At 38.2% G+C, this 17,986-nt stretch overlaps 1 protein-coding gene and 1 pseudogene across 1 annotated transcript in view; one reads left to right on the top strand and one right to left on the bottom strand.

Moving 5' to 3' along the window:
* PPP1R9A (protein phosphatase 1 regulatory subunit 9A) overlaps positions 1-17,986 on the bottom strand; it is a 334,795-nt gene that overhangs the window by 109,713 nt on the left and 207,096 nt on the right. The window lies entirely within an intron of this gene.
* On the top strand, positions 15,634-16,618 carry LOC128046217 (nascent polypeptide-associated complex subunit alpha-like; annotated as a pseudogene).

Raw genomic sequence — 17,986 nt, 5'->3', positions numbered from 1 at the left:
CAGAGGAAAACAACAGAATGGGAAAGACTAGAGATCTCTTCGAGAAAATCAGAGATACCAAGGGAACATTTCATGCAAAGATGGGCTCGATAAAGGACAGAAATGGTCTGGACCTAACGGAAGCAGAAGATATTAAGAAGAGATGGCAAGAACACACAGAAGAACTGTACAAAAAAAAAAATCTCCACAGCCCAGATAATCACGATGGTATGATCACTAATCTAGAGCCAGATATCCTGGAATGTGAAGTCAAGTGGGCCTTAGAAAGCATCACTATGAACAAAGCTAGTGGAGGTGATGGAATTCCAGTTGAGCTCTTTCAAATCCTGAAAGATGATGCTGTGGAAGTGCTGCACTCAATATGCCAGCAAATTTGGAAAACTCAGAAGTGGCCACAGGACTGGAAAAGGTCAGTTTTCATTACAATCCCAAAGAAAGGCAATGCCAAAGAATGCTCAAACTACCGCACAATTGCACTCATCTCACAGGTTATCAAAGTAATGCTCAAAATTCTCCAAGTCAGGCTTCAGCAATACGAGAACCGTGAACTTCCAGATGTTCAAGCTGGTTTTAGAAAAGGCACAGGAACCAGAGATCAAATTGCCAACGTCTGCTGGATCATGGAAAAAGCAAGAGAGTTCCAGCAAAACATCTATTTTTGCTTTATTGACTATGCCAAAGCCTTTGACTGTGTGGATCACAATAAACTGTGGAAAATTCTGAAACAGATGGGCATACCAGACCACCTGACCTGCCTCTTGAGAAACCTGTATGCAGGTCAGGAAGCAACAGTTAGAACTGGACATGGAACAACAGACTGGTTCCAAATAGGAAAAGGAGTGCGTCAAGGCTGTATACTGTCACCCTGCTTATTTAACTTTTATGCAGAGTACATCATGAGAAACGCTGGACTGGAAGAAACACAAGCTGGAATCAAGACTGCCAGGAGAAATATCAATAACCTCAGATATGCAGATGACAGCACCCTTATGGCAGAAATGAAAGTGAAAGAGGAGAGTGAAAAAGTTGGCTTAAAGCTCAACATTCAGAAAATGAAGATCATGGCATCTGGTCCCATCACTTCATGGGAAATAGATGGGGAAACAGTAGAAACAGTGTCAGATTTTATTTTTGGGGGCTCCAAAATTACTGTAGATGGTGATTGCAAGCAAGGTGAAAAGACAGCCTTCTGAATGGGAGAAAATAATAGCAAATGAAACAACTGACAAACAACTAATCTCAAAAATATACAAGCAACTCCTGTAGCTCAATTCCAGAAAAATAAACGACCCAATCAACAAATGGGCCAAAGAACTAAATAGACATTTCTCCAAAGAAGACATACAGATGGCTAACAAACACATGAAAAGATGCTCAACATCACTCACTATTAGAGAAATCCAAATCAAAACCACAATGTACCATTTCACACCAGTCAGAATGGCAGCAATCCAAAAGTCTACAAGCAATAAATGCTGGAGAGGGTGTGGAGAAAAGGGAACCCTCTTACACTGTTGGTGGGAATGCAAACTAGTATAGCCACTATGGAGAACAGTGTGGAGATTCCTTAAAAAATTGCAAATAGAACTGCCTTATGACCCAGCAATCCCACTGCTGGGCATACACACCGAGGAAACCAGAATTGAAAGAGAATAGCCAGGACATGGAAACAACCTAGATGTCCATCAGCAGATGAATGGATAAGAAAGCGGTGGTACATATACACAATGGAGTATTACTCAGCCATTAAAAAGAATACATTTGAATCAGTTCTAATGAGGCGGATGAAACTGGAGCCTATTATACAGAGTGAAGTAAGCCAGAAAGAAAAACACCAATACAGTACACTAACACATATATATGGAATTTAGAAAGATGGTAATGATAATCCTGTATGCGAGACAGCGAAAGAGACACAGATATTTAGAACGGACTTTTGGACTCTGTGGGAGAGAGTGAGGGTGGGATGATTTGGGAGAATGGCATTGAAACATGTATACTATCATGTACGAAACGAATTGCCAATCTATGTTCAATACAGGATACAGGATGCTTGGGGCTGGTGCACGGGGATGATCCACAGAGATGATATGGGGAGGGTGTTGGGAGGGGGTTTCAGGATTGGGAACTCATGTACACCTGTGGCTGATTCATGTCAATGTATGGCAAAACCAATACAGTATTGTAAAGCAAAAGAAAGTTAAAAAAAAAAAAAGGACGCTTACTCCTTGGAAGAAAAGTTATGACCAACCTCAATAGTATATTCAAAAACAGAGACATTACTTTGCCAACTAAGGTCCGTCTAGTCAAGGCTATGGTTTTTCCAGTGGTCATGTATGGATGTGAGAGTTGGACTGTGAAGAAGGCTGAGTGCTGAAGAATTGATGTTTCTGAACTGTGGTGTTGGAGAAGACTCTTGAGAGTCCCTTGGACTGCAAGGAGATCCAACTAGTCCATTCTGAAGGAGATCAGCCCTGGGATTTCTTTGGAGGGAATGATGCTAAGGCTGAAACTCCAGTACTTTGGCCACCTCATGAGAAGAGTTGACTCATTGGAAAAGACTCTGATGCTGGGAGGGATTGGGGGCAGGAGGAGAAGGGGACGACCGAGAATGAGACAGCTGGATGGCATCACGGACTCAATGGACATGAGTCTGAGTGACCTCCGGGAGTTGGTGATGGACAGCGAGGCCTGGCGTGCTGCAGTTCATGGGGTCGCAAAGAGTCGGACACTGAGCGACTGAACTGAACTGAACTGAAATTGCTTCAGTCACGTGTGACTCTGCAACCCCATGGACTGTAGCCCACCAGGCTCCTCTGTCCATAGGATTTTCCGGGCAAGAATACTGGAATGGCCTGCCATGCCCTCCTCCAGGAGATCTTTCCAATTCAGGGATCAAACCAGTGTCTTTTATGTCTTCTGCACTGGCAGGCAGATAAACTTTACCACTAGCACTACCTGGGAAGCCCATTATTATGATAAGACTAATAAAACTTTCTATTTGGAAAATGGGTAACATTCAAATTACCTTTCTATATATTCTAAACATTTGGCCCATTTTAAAACTGTCTTTATAAGTGTGTCCTATTGTATGTGTATAACCTAGCAGAGAAATTAGTAGAAAACATAAAATTTAAAATAAGGTTATTATTCAAGTATAGATTGAGAGTATGGACATACTGTGATAGTATAATTTAGATTGAAAGTTTATACAAAAGAAAAGATTGGTTTTGATAGAACAAATACACTAAACCATAAACATGACTTATTGACTTAGTGACCTTGAGTGTATCAGTATTTCTAAATCCTTAATTTCCAAACATGTACAATAAATGTAACATTAACAAACAAATATTATATAATCCATATAAAAAGCTTTACTAACTACCTGGTACCTAGAGAGTATTTAATAAATGTTTTATGTTGCCTTTATCTAGGTAATATATACATTTCTATATAGGACTGAATGCATTTCAAAATATAGTATGTACACACTATCTAAATTACTTATTTGCGCTCACTAATTTTGAAAGAGAGGTTTTCCTAAACCAACCACAGGAAAAATGATGAAACACTGCGCTGAATTGTGCTCTGAAAACCTTAATCTGAGCTGTGATTGAAACAGGAAAGTATGGATTATATAATCACTTTATATAGAACTTTAAAAATCATCAAAAATGATTGCCAGCAACCATCAGATTCTTGAAATACATGTGACCAAATTAACTGACATTTTTGTGCAATTATTATTTATATTTTAGACATAATCCCTGACTGAAACGATAACACATACTATCAAATCATCCTGTTTATAAATTTAAATTTAAGAGAAAAATGTTTTTCTTGTTACTTTCTAATTGTTTTCCTTGCTTCAATAAGGAATGATATGATTGTTTGCAATTCAGATATAAAGAATGAGGTAAAAAGAAAACTCTGTAATGTGACATTTAAATTAAAAATTAGGTATTTTCTAAGCTTATGACTGACAAACAATGGCAATATTAAAAACAAAATCTATTACTAGGGTTTATGTTTTTAGCAAAGCTTGTTTCTAGTGTTTAAAACAAGTGTAATGTTACAACATGAATTATTTCACAAAGAACTGCCCCCTCTCCCCTTTGAGGCTGAGATAAAATAAGAAAGGGAGATAAATCAGTTTTTCCTATTCTTTCCATCTATAATCAGAGACAGTAATGTCCATGTACTGTCCTATGGAGTTTAGATGATGAGATTATAAAGAACTCATTAGATTTGTTTATTGAATTTTCCGGTGAGCTGTCAAACAAAAACAAAACAACTATAAAATTCTATTTACAATTTGCTGAATTATAGTCATAAAGATCCTACATGTTTCCTGTGAATGATGTGAGAAGGTTATGTTGAAAGATGATGATTTGATGATTTATGAGTGTTCTCTTTTTCAGACATAAGCTATTCTCATAGAAGTAATATGTTAGTCAAATATGGCTCTTATTATGACATCAAAAAATTTAAATTATAATTGTGGAATTAAGCTAATCAAAAAAAGGAAAAGCTAAACTGGGATGTGAGAATTGGACCATAAAGAAGGCTGAGCACCAAAGAATTGATGCCTTCAAACTGTGGTGCAGTAGAAGACTCTTCAGAGTCCCATGAACAGCAAGGAGATCAAACCAGTCAATCCTAAAGGAAAGCAACCCTAAATATTCATTGGAAGGACTGATGCTGAAGCTGAAGCTCCCAATACTTGGGCCATCTGATGCATACAGCCAACTCACTGGAAAAGACCCTGATGCTGGGAAAGATTGAAAGCAAAAGGAGAAGACAGTGGCAGAGGATGTGATGGTTGGATGGTATCACCACCTCAATGGACATGAATCTGAGCAAACTCGAGGAGACAGATGAGGACAGAGGAGCCTGGCATGCTGCAGTCTATGGGGTTGCAAAGAGTCGGATACGACTTAGCAAATGAACAACAACAACAAACGAGGATACAGTTATTAGTTCTTGTAAAATCAATTCTTTCATTCAAATATTCTTTAAAAAATATTTATTATATGCAGACCAAAATCTGTATTATCTTTAAAAAGCAAAATAAAAAATAGATGCATAAGACCAGCTATCATTTTACTTGAGCCTTGGATCACAAAATCACATGGTTCTTTTAAACATTTTGGTAAAAACTCACTTGTTTTACATTTGATGACATTTTAAAGTATGAAGTTCATAACTTTTCAAATATTTGGCTTAATTCTACTGAGCAAGTGATGGCAAAAGTATATCCAGCCCCCTTCACTAAAATTTGCTGATTGTATTCAGAAGTTGAAGTCCTGCACATCCAAGCTTTTACCTCTTGCTTATACTAGCAGATTGTTACATATTTTCCTTTCTATATTGGATCTAGATTAATATACTATATATTTACATTTAAAATTTTTATATTCAGCTATAAAATCTTTGCTATTAAAAGCCATATTTGAAAAATTTAACTTAATTGTAAGCATTAGTTCCTAGAAATTAATTTCCTATCTAACTCAATTCTGATTATATAGAACTTTATTTACACTATAGTTCAACGTCAAAAGAAGTAGTTGAATTATTTAAAAAACATTGCCTAACCCTAACATTAACCTATGTCAAGGACATATTTTTTAACATCCTTTTAAGAAATGACATTTCTCTGTTTAATAGTTAGCTCTGATGCCTCAAGTTTTTTTTTTTGGGGGGGGGGTGGTAAACATTTTTTTAAACTTTTAATTGGAGGATAACTGCTTTACAATGGTGTGTCGGTTTCTACCATATAACATCTTGAGCCTCCCTCCCACCCCTCTAGATCACTGGTCAGCCATGAAGAGGAAAAAGGATGAACCTGGACTACATATATACAGTCTATAACTATAACTCTGTTATATAGAGTGAAGTTAGTCAGAAAGAGAAAAAACAGCATATATTAATGCACATATATAGAATCTATTAATAGAAAAATGGTGCAGATGAACCTATTTGCAGGGCAGGAATCGTGGCTCAGGTTTAAACATTTACACACACAAATATTAAAAATAATTTTTTTAATGTTAATTTGTATATAGTGACACCACAAAATGTCTCATTAAGCCAAAGTCTCCTTTAAGTAGTTTCCTGAAATCCCTTCTGTCTTTAATATTCTATCACCAGTTGCTGACTATTTTTATGTATGAAAATGTTAGTCTCTCAGTTGTATCCAACTCTTTGTGACCCCATGGACTACAGCCCACCAGGCTCCTCTGTCCATGGACTGCTCCAAGAAAGAACACTGGAGTGGGTTGCCATTCCCTTCTCCAGGGGATCTTCCCAACCCAGGGATCGAACCTGGGTATCCTGCATTGCAGGCAGATTCTTAACCATCTGAGCCAGCAAGGAAGCCCATTTTCACATATACAAGTGTAAAATTTTACTATCCATGGTCCCAGCTTTAGAGTGGCTGCTCCCCTTATCTGAGGGAAAGGGCATGGTCTTACAAGTAAGGCAAATACAAAAGCTGCAGTAACTCACAATTTCCCTGACGTGACATGACCATGAACAGGACAGTGCTCTCACTGCCCTCCATTATTGATGACACTCCACCACAAAACCAAGGCTCTTTACAAAAGGGAAACTCTCCATTTCCCCTTGGGCTATCATGGAAACAAACATTCTTACCAAAGTGATGTTAATGAATTGAAAACATTTCAATATTCAATGCATTTCAAGTGGAAATCTCAAATACACAATGATATTAAGTAAAAAGTATTTTTTAAGGCTTTCATATTTAGAAATTATATGCCCAAGAGAGAACCCAAAATAAACATGAGCATGTCTATAAAAAGCTCACTTATCATTCACTTATATTTTCTTTTGAATATTTTAACCTCTTACAACAAGGACAGAGGAATATTTAAGAATCTCAGATTAATTTGTTTTCTATTGTCTGTGACTACAGTTTCTATAAAATCCTAACCTTCAGAAGTGTTTTATGGCTTAATGTCAAAAAGTAGTTAAATACATTCACTGGAGATAAAAGCATGATGAATGCATAGTGATTGAGGATAAGTAGCAGGTACTTGCCAGAAAGCATTTAAAATTTAACGTGAATGGTGCTGACAAGCAAACATTCAATTTATTAGAAATTTCTCATACAGAAGCACAATTTCTACTATAGCATCACTTTCCTATAACAGCTTCCTTTCAGCACAAAGAAGCCTGTCTGGAGTCAAAAACACTAGCTAATCTGCATTCTGGGCTTCCCAGGTGGTACTAGTGATAAAGACCCCCGCTTGCCAATGCAAGAGACATAAGATACACAGGTGTGATCCCTGGGTGGAGAAGATCCCCTGGAGGAGGGCACGGCAACCCACTCTTGCCTAGAGAAGCCCTTGGACAGAGAGCCTGGCAGGTTAGAGTTCATAGGGTTGCAAAGAGTCAGACATGGCTGAAGCTACCTAGCACACATGCAATCCATGTTCCAGAGTTCATTCTTTCAAATGCTTTACAATTGTTACCATGTCTTTTAAACATTTTCTGTTTTTTAGGCAAAAGTTTTTAGAATCTTTCATATATAGAAGGAAAAATATTTAGACCTCTCACCATCCAAAGGTCAGTCTTTCTTAAAATGTCTCAAGGTCTTTAGGGTTCTTCTTAAGGGACGGTATGCAACATTAACACATATTATGGAATAACATTAATCTGTCTGCCTGTCCATCCATCTGTACAACTAGTTCTATCCAACTAGTTATTGATCACTACATAACAGGCAGCCTCTAAGCTGAATTCAAGTATTCTCTGTATTCTTACATTTTTGTCCTGTGGAATTCTCTCCCCTTGAGTGTGGGGTGCACTTGCTGGGCTACTTTTGTCACATAAAATACAGAACTGACGGAATGTCACTTCAGCAAAATGAAAAATGACAGACTGCATCTTGGCTACTCCCTGGATCACTCCCTCTGGGGAATCTAGTTTCCATGTTGTGATGAATCTCTGTAGAGAGGCTCTCACAGGAAAGCTGGGAAGTGGATCACAGAAACTGAGATAATAAGTTTGTTGTTCCAAGTCGATAAATTGGGGAGTAATATGTCATGCAACAATAGGTACACCAACTATGCCAGGCACATAGTAGTAAATAAGACAGTCAAGTCCCAATTAAAGCTATCGACCCAAAAACTTGATTTCCTAAAAGTTATGTTGTAAGTCCATGTTTGAATAAGCAAAAAAGTCCACACATAAAGAATTTTATATAGATATATATTTTTTCTAGTAAGAACCCAATAATAAAATACTTTTAAAATAAAAGTATAAAGCACAATAAAATGTACATATTGCTAATGAAATTGACTGCCTTTCTTAAATAAACATGATCCTCCTTTATAAATCACCATCACTTCAATATAATTAGTTAGCATAGCACTTTTAAAGTTAACTCTATTATCACACATTTAAAAAATCAGTTTTACTAAGGTCAAATTTATTTACAACAAAATTTACCAACCTTAAATTGTATGATACGTTTTGATAAATATGTATACAGTTGTATAACAAGCACAACAGAGTACATTTTGTCACCTCACAAATGTTACCTTTTTCTTAAATGCATTTTAAATGGATTCAGGCAGTGTAAAGCCTTTTGTGTCTCGCTTTTTACTCAATATAAATAGTTTTCAGAGTCATACATGGTGTTAAATATTTTGGCATATACATTTATTTAATATATAAACAAATAAATATATATTCATTCCTTTCTACAGCTAAGAAATACTTCAGTGTATGGAATATTATACAATTTATAAATCCATTTATCAGTTAAAGGATATTTCAGTTCTTCCCAGTTTGGAGCTTTTGGAATGAAGCTCCTATGAAGGTGCGAGTGTGAGCCTTTGGGTAGGTATTTGTTTTTATTGCTCTTGAGTAAATAGCTGGGAGTAGAACTGCTGGCTGGTACAAGTGTATGTTTAACTTTATAAGAACTTGCTAAACAGTTCTGCAAAGTGGTTGTGTTATTCTGAATTCCTGTCAACAATGAATGGATGTTAAAGTTGCTCCACATCCTCGTCAGTGCACAGTAGTATTGGTCTTTTAAATTTCAGCCATTCTAGTGAGTGTGTAGTTGTATTTCACTGTGGATTTAATCTGCATTTCCCCAATGATTAAGAGTTGAGCAGCATGTCAGGTGCTTTATCTCTCCTTGGTGAAGTTATCTTGTTGATTGATCTGTAGGTTTTGAATAGGGTTGTATATGTTCTTGAAACTGAAAGTGTCAGTCACTCAGTCGTGTCCAGCTCTTGGCGACCCCATGGATTATACCTGGCCAGGCTCCTCTGTCCATGGGACTTCCCAGGCAAGAATACTGGAGTGGGTATCCATTCCCTTCTCCAGAGGATCTTCCCGACCCAGGGATCTAACTCGGGTCCCCTGCATTGCAGCAGGATTCTTAACTCTTTGAGCCACCAGGGATGCACATACATGTTCTTACTGAATTACCAAGAGTTCTTCATATCTTCTAATTAACACTCTCTTATTAGATAATTATTTTGGAAATGTTAGTCTGCAGGGTATTTTTCAAACAAATGTTTTAAACTTTGATAGTTTCATTTCTCATTTTTTTCCTTATATTTCTTGCTTTTGCATGCTAAAAGATCTTTCACTAACCCAAGATCATAAAGCTTTTTGCCTGCTTTCTAGAAACTTTTCGGTTTCAACTGTTGCAGTAAGGCCTATGATCAATCTTGAGTTAATTTTTGTACACACCATAGGAAGAAGATCATTTTTTTCCATGTGGTTATCCAATTGTTCCAGCACCATTTATTTTTTTAAAAGATTGCAATTTCCCCCACTGAATTACCTTGGTACATCTGTCAAAAATCAATTGTTCTGTCTGTGCAGGTCTATATTGAAATTGTCTATTCTGTTCCATTAATCTATATTTTTATCCTTATGCTTAAACCAGACTACTCTGACTAGTGTAGTTTTCAAACAGTAGAAGTCCTTCAACTTTGTTCTTTGTAAAAAATATTAATTTCTCCAAAAAAGTCTACTGAAATTTTCACTGTAATTTTCCTTTTATCTGCAGATTAGGGGTAACTGAAACCTTAACCATACGAGAGCACATACCACACATTACCTTTGGGCTTCTTGGTACCATGCCCATACCCACAGTAGTTTAAAATCTGGAGATCAAAAAGTCCTGTGAAATCCAGTAGAGGGATGAAAAGGAAGACTGTGTGTGATTCCTCCATATCCATTCCTTCAATGCTTATCTTTCTCAGCCTGCTGTGGTTGTGTTATGTCACTTCTGAACATAAACTATTTGAGTCCTATAAGACCATTCTCTAATCAATTACTTAAAGAAATTAACATCATCAGTGGAGAAATAACTCCAGAAAGAATGAAGGGATGGAGCCAAAGCAAAAACAACACCCAGTTGTGGATGTGACTGGTGACACAAGCAAGGGCCGATGCTGTAAAGAGCAATACTGCATAGGAACCTGGAATGTTAGGTCCATGAATCAAGGCAAACTGGAAGTGGTCAAACAGGAGATGGCAAGAGAGAAAGTCGACATTCTAGGAAGCAGTGAACTAAAATGGACTGGAATGGGTGAATTTCACTCAGATGACCATTATATCTACTACTGTGGGCAGGAATCCCTTAAAGAAATGGCGTAGCCATCACAGTCAATAAGAGTCCAAAATGCAGTACTTGGATGCAATCTCAAAAACGACAGAATGATCTCTGTTCGTTTCCAAGGCAAACCATTAAATATCACCATAATCCAAGTCTATGGAACGCTGAAAGAAGCTGAAGTTGAAGGGTTCTATGAAGACCTATAAGACCTTTTAGAACTAACACCCAAAAAAGATGTCCTTTTCATTATAGGGGACTAAAATACAAAAGTAGGAAGTCAAGAGACACCTGGAGTAACAGGGAAATTTGGCCTTGGAGTACAGAATGAAGCAGGGCAAAGGCAAATAGAGTTTTGTCAGAGAACACACTGGACATAGAAAACACCCTCTTCCAACAACACAAGAGAAGGCTCTACAAATGGACATCACCAGATGGCCAACATTGAGTTCAGACTGATTATATTATTTGCAGCCAAAGACAGAGAAGCTCTATACAGTCAGCAAAAACAAGACTGGGAGCTGACTGTTGCTCAAATCATGAACTCCTTATGGCCAAAATCAGACTTAAATTGAAGAAAGTGGGGAAAACCGATAGAACATTCAGGTATTAGTCGGTCAGTCAGTTCAGTCGCTCACTCATGTTTGACTCCTTGTGACCCCATGAACCACAGCACGCCAGGCCTCCCTGTCCATAACCAACTCCCGGACTTGACCTAAATCAAATCCTTTATGATTATACAGTGGAAGGGAGAAATAGATTTAAGGGACTAGATCTGATAGACAGAGTGCCTGATGAACTATGGATGGAGGTTTGTGACATTGTATAGGAGACAGGGATCAAGACCGTCCCCAAGAAAAACAAATGCAAAAAAGAAAAATGACTGTCTGAAGAGGCCTTACAAGTAGCTATGAAAAGAAGAGAAGCCAAAAGCAAAGAAGAAAAGTAAAGATATACCTATTTGAATACAGAATTCCAAAGAATAGCAAGGAGAGATAAGAAAGCCTTCCTCAGTGATCACTGCAAAGAAATAGAGGAAAACAATAGAATGGGAAAGACTAGAGATCTCTTCAAGAAAATTAGAGATACAGGGAATATTTCATGCAAAGATGGGCTGAGTAAAGGACAGAAATGGTATGGACCTAACAGAAGCAGAAGATATTAAGAAGAGGTGGCAAGAATACACAGAAGAACTATGCAAAAAAGATGTTCAACCCAGATAATCGTGATGGTGTGATCACTCACCTAGAGCCAGACATCCTGGAATGTGAAGTCAAGTGGGCCTTAGAAAGTATAACTATGAACAAAGCTAGTGGAGGCAATGAAGTTCCAGTTGAGCTATTTCAAATCCCGAAAGATGATACTGTGAAAGTGCTGCACTCAATATGCCAGCATCCTTGGAAAACTCAGCAGTGGCCACAGGACTGGAAAAGGTCAGTTTTCATTACAATCCCAAAGAAAGGCAATGCCAAAGAATGCTCAAACTACCACACAATTGCACTCATCTCACACACTAGTAAAGTAATGCTCAAAATTCTCCAACCCAGGCTTCAGCAATACGTGAACCATGAACTTCCTGATGTTCAAGCTTGTTTCAGAAAAGGCAGAGGAACCAGAGATCAAATTGCCAATATCTGCTGGATCATCGAGAAAGCAAGAGAGTTCCAGAAAAACATCTATTTCTGCTTTATTGACTACGCCAAAGCCTCTGACTCTGTGGATCACAATAAACTATGGAAAATTCTGAAAGAGATGGGAATACAAGGCCACCTGACCTGACTCTTGAGAAATCTGTATGCAGGTCAGGAAGCAACAGTTAGAACTGGACATGGAAGAACAGACTGGTTCCAAATAGGAAAAGGAGTACGTCAAGGCTGTATATTGTCACCCTGCTTATTTAACTTCTATGCAGAGTACATCATGAGAAACGCTGGACTGGAAGAAACACAAGCTGGAATCAAGATTGCTGGGAGATATACCAATAACCTCAGATATGCAGATGATACCACCCTTATGGCAGAAAGTGAAGAAGAACTAAAGAGCATCTTGATGAAAGTGAAAGAGGAGAGTGAGAAAGTTGACTTAAAGCTCAACATTCAGAAAACTAAGATCGTGGCATCCAGTCTCATCACTTCATGGCAAATAGATGGGAAACAGTGGAAACATGGCTGACTTTATTTTTTGGGGCTCCAAAATCACTGCAGATGGTGACTGCAGCCATGAAATTAAAAGACGCATACTCCTTGGAAGGAAAGTTATGAACAACCTAGACAACATATTAAAAAGCAGAGACATTACTTTGCCAACAAAGGTCCATCTAGTCAAGGCTATGGATTTCACAGTGGTTATGTATGGATGTGAGAGTTGGACTATAAAGAAAGCTGAGTGCCGAAGAATTGATGCTTTTGAACTGTGGTGTTGGAGAAGACTCTTGAGAGCCCCTTGGACTGCAAGGAGATTCAACCAGTCCATCCTAAAGGAGATCAGTTCTGGCTGTTCATTGGAAGGACTGATGTTGAAGCTGACAGTCCAATATTTTGGTCACCTGATGTGAAGAGCTGACTCATTTGAAAAGACCCTGATTGCTGGGAAAGACTGAGGGCAGGAGGAGAAGGGGATTACAGAGGATGAGATGGTTTGATGGCATCACCGACTCAATGGACATGAGTTTGGGTATACTCCGGTAGTTGGTGATGGACAGGGAGACCTCTCCACTCCAGTACTCTTGCCTGGAAAATCCCATGGACGGAGGAGCCGGGTGGGCTACAGTCCATGGGGTCACTAAGAGTCAGACACGACTGAGCGCCTTCACTTTCTGTTTTCACTTTCATGCATTGGAGAAGGAAATGGCAACCCACTCCAGTATTCTTGCCTGGAGAATCCCAGGGACAGGGTAGCCTTGTGGGTTGCCATCCATGGGGTCGCACAGGGTTGGACACAACTGAAGTGACTTAGCAGCAGCAGCAGCAGCAGCCGGGAGGCCTAGCATGCTGTGGTTCATGGGGTCTCAGAGTCAGACATGACTGAGCAATTAACTCAACTGAATTAACATGATTAGTATAGTACTCACCATGATTTTATTAGGATTACTTAGTTTTAAATGCTATCAATAAAACTGAGGAAATACTAATGTTCTTCCAATACTTTGAGCCATCCCTGAGCTTCTAATCCTCCAGGAATATGGCCTGGTTTGAACTGAACCACTTCTTCACAGTGGCCTAATATGCTTTAATTCATATAAATGATGTAAGACTGATAAAAAAAAAATATATATATATATATATGCCCTTGGAAGTTATCATATTAAAAATATTTGTGTTATAATTTCTCTAATATGTCAAAAATGGTACTTCTATGAGGCTTTCATTAGGACTTATTAGTTCATAAATTCAGGTACAGCAACTCCAAGTTTAATAAAGTAATTAGACTAAGCTCAGATAAAAGTATTCTCTGTAACTGTGGGTGAAGTCAACAGAATTTCACTGTGTCGTTTTGATTTATATCCAAATGACGGCACCAATTTCATATGCATTTCCAGGAAATAAGTTAAAAAAATCAATCTTCAGTGCTTAAAATATAATTATGTCCAAATCTCAGCTTCAACTTCCTTATCACTACTAGTTTCTTGTCTTTCTCCTTCCGGGCTCTCAAAGCCATGAGTTTCATACCTTCGTTCCTGATCTGTACTTAGGAGTTTGAAATATTCAAATTAACTTCGTGATTTCTTAAATATCCTTTTTAAAAAGTAAATTTTAGGAAACAGTAAATGTGATAGCTAGCTCCCAACAAATAAGAAATATAGAACCATACATGCTTTAAACCCTCAGTTTAAAAAGGTTCATTAAAAATATATGTCTAACTTTGGCATCCCATTTTTGGTTTCCCTGGTGGCTCAGACCGTAAAAGCATCTGTTTGCAATGCAGGAGCCCCAGGTTCCATCCCTGGGTCAGGAAGATCTCCTGGAGAAGGAAATGGCAACCCACTCCAGTACTCTTCCTGGAAAACTCCATGGATGGAGGAACCTTGTAGGCTACAGTCCATGGGGTTGCAAAGAGTCAGACATGACTGAGTGACTTCACTTTCACTTTTCACTTTTGTATTAATATCTTATGAAGAACTACCAACTAAAATAAATTCAGAGGATTCAGGTGTTATTTCTAATAAGTTAAAATCAGAAAAGTCTTTTTACTTACATTCAATTAATTAAGACCCTGAGTTATACATCAATCTAAACCTAGGGTTAAATAATTTGAGGGAATAAAGGAAGCTAAGGGTTCCATTTTGATATTAAGATTTTTACAAATTAAATGAGGAAATTAAATACATGCCCTTAAAAAATTAATGTAGTATGTTCTGTAACCTTGAGGTAAAAAAAAGTGGCATGAATCATGAATATTACTAGGAAGAAGAGGTCACTAGGAAACAGGGCGAGAAAGGAGGGTTTCTTAGAGGGCAAAGGAGCTGAAATACAGTCTTCAAGATAAGTCTTTTAACGGAAAGAATGGAAGAGAGAATCCATACTGCATGTCTGAAGGATGATGGCTACACTAGTCATACCGTGCTAGAGCACGAATATAGGGAGAGGCAGGCGTTGAGACAGGCGTCCCGGTGGCTCAGCTGGTAAAGAATCCGCCTGCAGTGTGGAAGACCTAGGTTCGATCCCTGGGTTGGGAAGATCCCTTGGAGAAGAGTATGGCAATCTACTCCAGTATTCTTGCCTGGAAAATCCCAATGGACAGAGGAGCCTGGCGGGCTATAGCCGATGGGGTTACAAACAGTTGGACATGGCTGAGCAGCTAAACACAGAATAGCACAAGTGATAAGCCTGGGGGGTGAAAGGCTTTTTATTAAAAAGACCTTAGATTCTGCACAGAATGGAGGGCCACTGAAGCTTTCTAAAGCGGAGAGGGGTTCTCTTTTTGCCCCCGTATTTTTTAATAAGTTTATTTATTTTTTAATAGAACGATTGCTTTACAGAGTCATGTTGGTTTTTGCCAAACATCAACACCTGCATACCCCAATCAAAATGCCCAGTGGAGCCACAGAAACCATCCTTGTTAAAGAACAAGAGTTACCACAGCCCTAGGCTGAGACAGAGTCTGGGACAGAAACTGATAGTAATGAATCAGTACCAGAGGTTGAGGAAAGGGATTCTACACAGGCAACCAAACAACAGGCTGAGAGAGTCTGGGACAGAAACTGATAGTAATGAATCAGTACCAGAGCTTGAGGAACAGGATTCTACACAGGCAACCAAACAACAAGCCCAGCTGGCAGCAGTGGATGAAATCGATGAAGAACCAGTCGGGAAAGCAAAACAGAGCAAAAGGGAAAAGAAGGCACAGACGTCAATGTCCAAACTGGGTCTTCAAGAAGTTACAGGGGTTAATAGACTCAATATCTGGAAATCTAACAATATCCTTTTTGTCATCACAAAAGCAGATGTATACAAGAGCCTAGATACCTACATAATTTGGGGGAAAGCCAAGATGGAGGATTTATCTCAGCAAGCACAATTAGCAGCTGCTGAGAAATTCCAAGTTCAAGGTGCTGCTGCTGCTGCTGCTAAGTCACTTCAGTCGTGTCCGACTCTGTGCGACCCCATGGATGGCAGCCCACCAGGCTCCCTCGTCCCTGGGATTCTCCAGGCAAGAACACTGGAGTGGGTTGCCATTTCCTTCTCCAATGCATGAAAGTGAAAAGTGAAGTGAAGTCGCTCAGTCGTCCGACTCTTCGCGACCCCATGGACTGTAGCCTACCAGGCTCCTCTGCCCATGGGATTTCCCAGGCAAGAGTACTGGAGTGGGTTGCCATTGTGAAGCTGTCTCAAACATTTAAGAAACCATACAGACTCCAACTATACAAGAGGAGAGGTTGATGAAACCGGTGTGGAAGTTAAGGACATAGAACTGGTCATGTCACAAGCAAACGTTTCCAGAGCAGAGGCAGTCAGAGCCCTGAAGAACAACAGCAATGATACTGTAAATGCTGTTATGGAATTAACAATGTAACCACCTGAAAAGAGGAATTTTTTTGGTGTTTCAAAAGAGTAACTGAAGCTGGGCTGGAAATTTGTATTGTTTCTATTATTAATAAAGTTATGGCTTCTTGTTGGAAGAAAAAAAAATAAGACAAGAGGGACATAACAAAGGAAGAATTATTATTTCTCCCCACAAGTCTTAGTTCTACTACTCAAGTTATGTAGAATGAGTCAATTGCTTTTTCCATGATAGGCCTTTACTTAAAAACTGCTTTTATGTTCTTCCATTACAGGTAAAGATGAAGACAGATTAAAGAAGCAAAAGACTGAAATCATGAGACAATTAAGAAGCCATTTGCCATCTGTACAAGGCCTGAAGTGAGTACAAAATTATGAAGGGAAAGAAAGGGGTGGCTATGAGTCTATGTAACTACAAACTTTTTTCCAACTGAGAAATGTTCTTATAAGTTGAACATATTTCTTACTTATTTCACTTTAACATTCACTGCGAAAACATAATGAGCAGCTTCAAAACCAAGTTCTACACTGACAGAAAAGCGCTGTCTGAAGAACAGACAGCAATTCTGCAGAGACAATCACATTTACTGAGGGACCCACCCATGCAGCTCCAAATTTTCCCTGCACTCTTTCTAATTATTTTACATGCTTTTCTTAGGATGATGCGTATTCTTGAATCATTGACATAGCACCAACAGAAGTCATTTAGGTTAACATTCCCTACATCATTAAAGGATGTTTTCCAATTGAAAAATCTAAATTATAAAATGTAAACCCATGCTTGTGCAACATAAAATAAGCTGCAATAAAATCCTAATATTACTCTCTTTATAGAAATAGTAACTCATCAATATTTTCAGAATATTTGGCAGTTTCATTTTGAAGATAACACTAAAATACACTCATAATTATACACAGTAAATAATGTCTCCTTACGTGCTTCTTTATAGGATTTATGGAAAAGTACAAGGCATAAGCAAAACTACATTAAAAAATAAGTACCCTGCGACCAAAATTAAAATTTATTAAAACCTTGACTTTAGTTGGCACAGAACTACTTTATTTGTTTTCCAGACTATAAATTTTAGGACGTCAGGGCTGGATATAAATTTAAGGTTCCAAATAATGTACAGTCTGTCCTATTAAGTTGGAAAAGTTATAGTTTATCAAAGATTAGCCTTGCCATTCTTTAAAACAAGAAAGAGATTTTAAAATGCATTTATCAACCTAAATCATTCCGCCTACTTGTCTTAAGTAACATGTATCACTGGATATATGTATAATCATTTCAATTTACTGCATAACTGATTTTATTGAAGGGATCTGGGGCCTAATTCATATTTACTGAGAAATTCTATCTTCCTTGAAATTATTGCTATAT

The sequence above is a fragment of the Budorcas taxicolor genome, chromosome 4, assembly GCF_023091745.1.
Source record: "Budorcas taxicolor isolate Tak-1 chromosome 4, Takin1.1, whole genome shotgun sequence".
Classification (NCBI taxonomy): Eukaryota; Metazoa; Chordata; class Mammalia; order Artiodactyla; family Bovidae; genus Budorcas; species Budorcas taxicolor.
The sequence above is the reverse complement of the archived record's forward strand: the minus strand, read 5'-3'. Positions and strand labels throughout refer to the sequence as shown.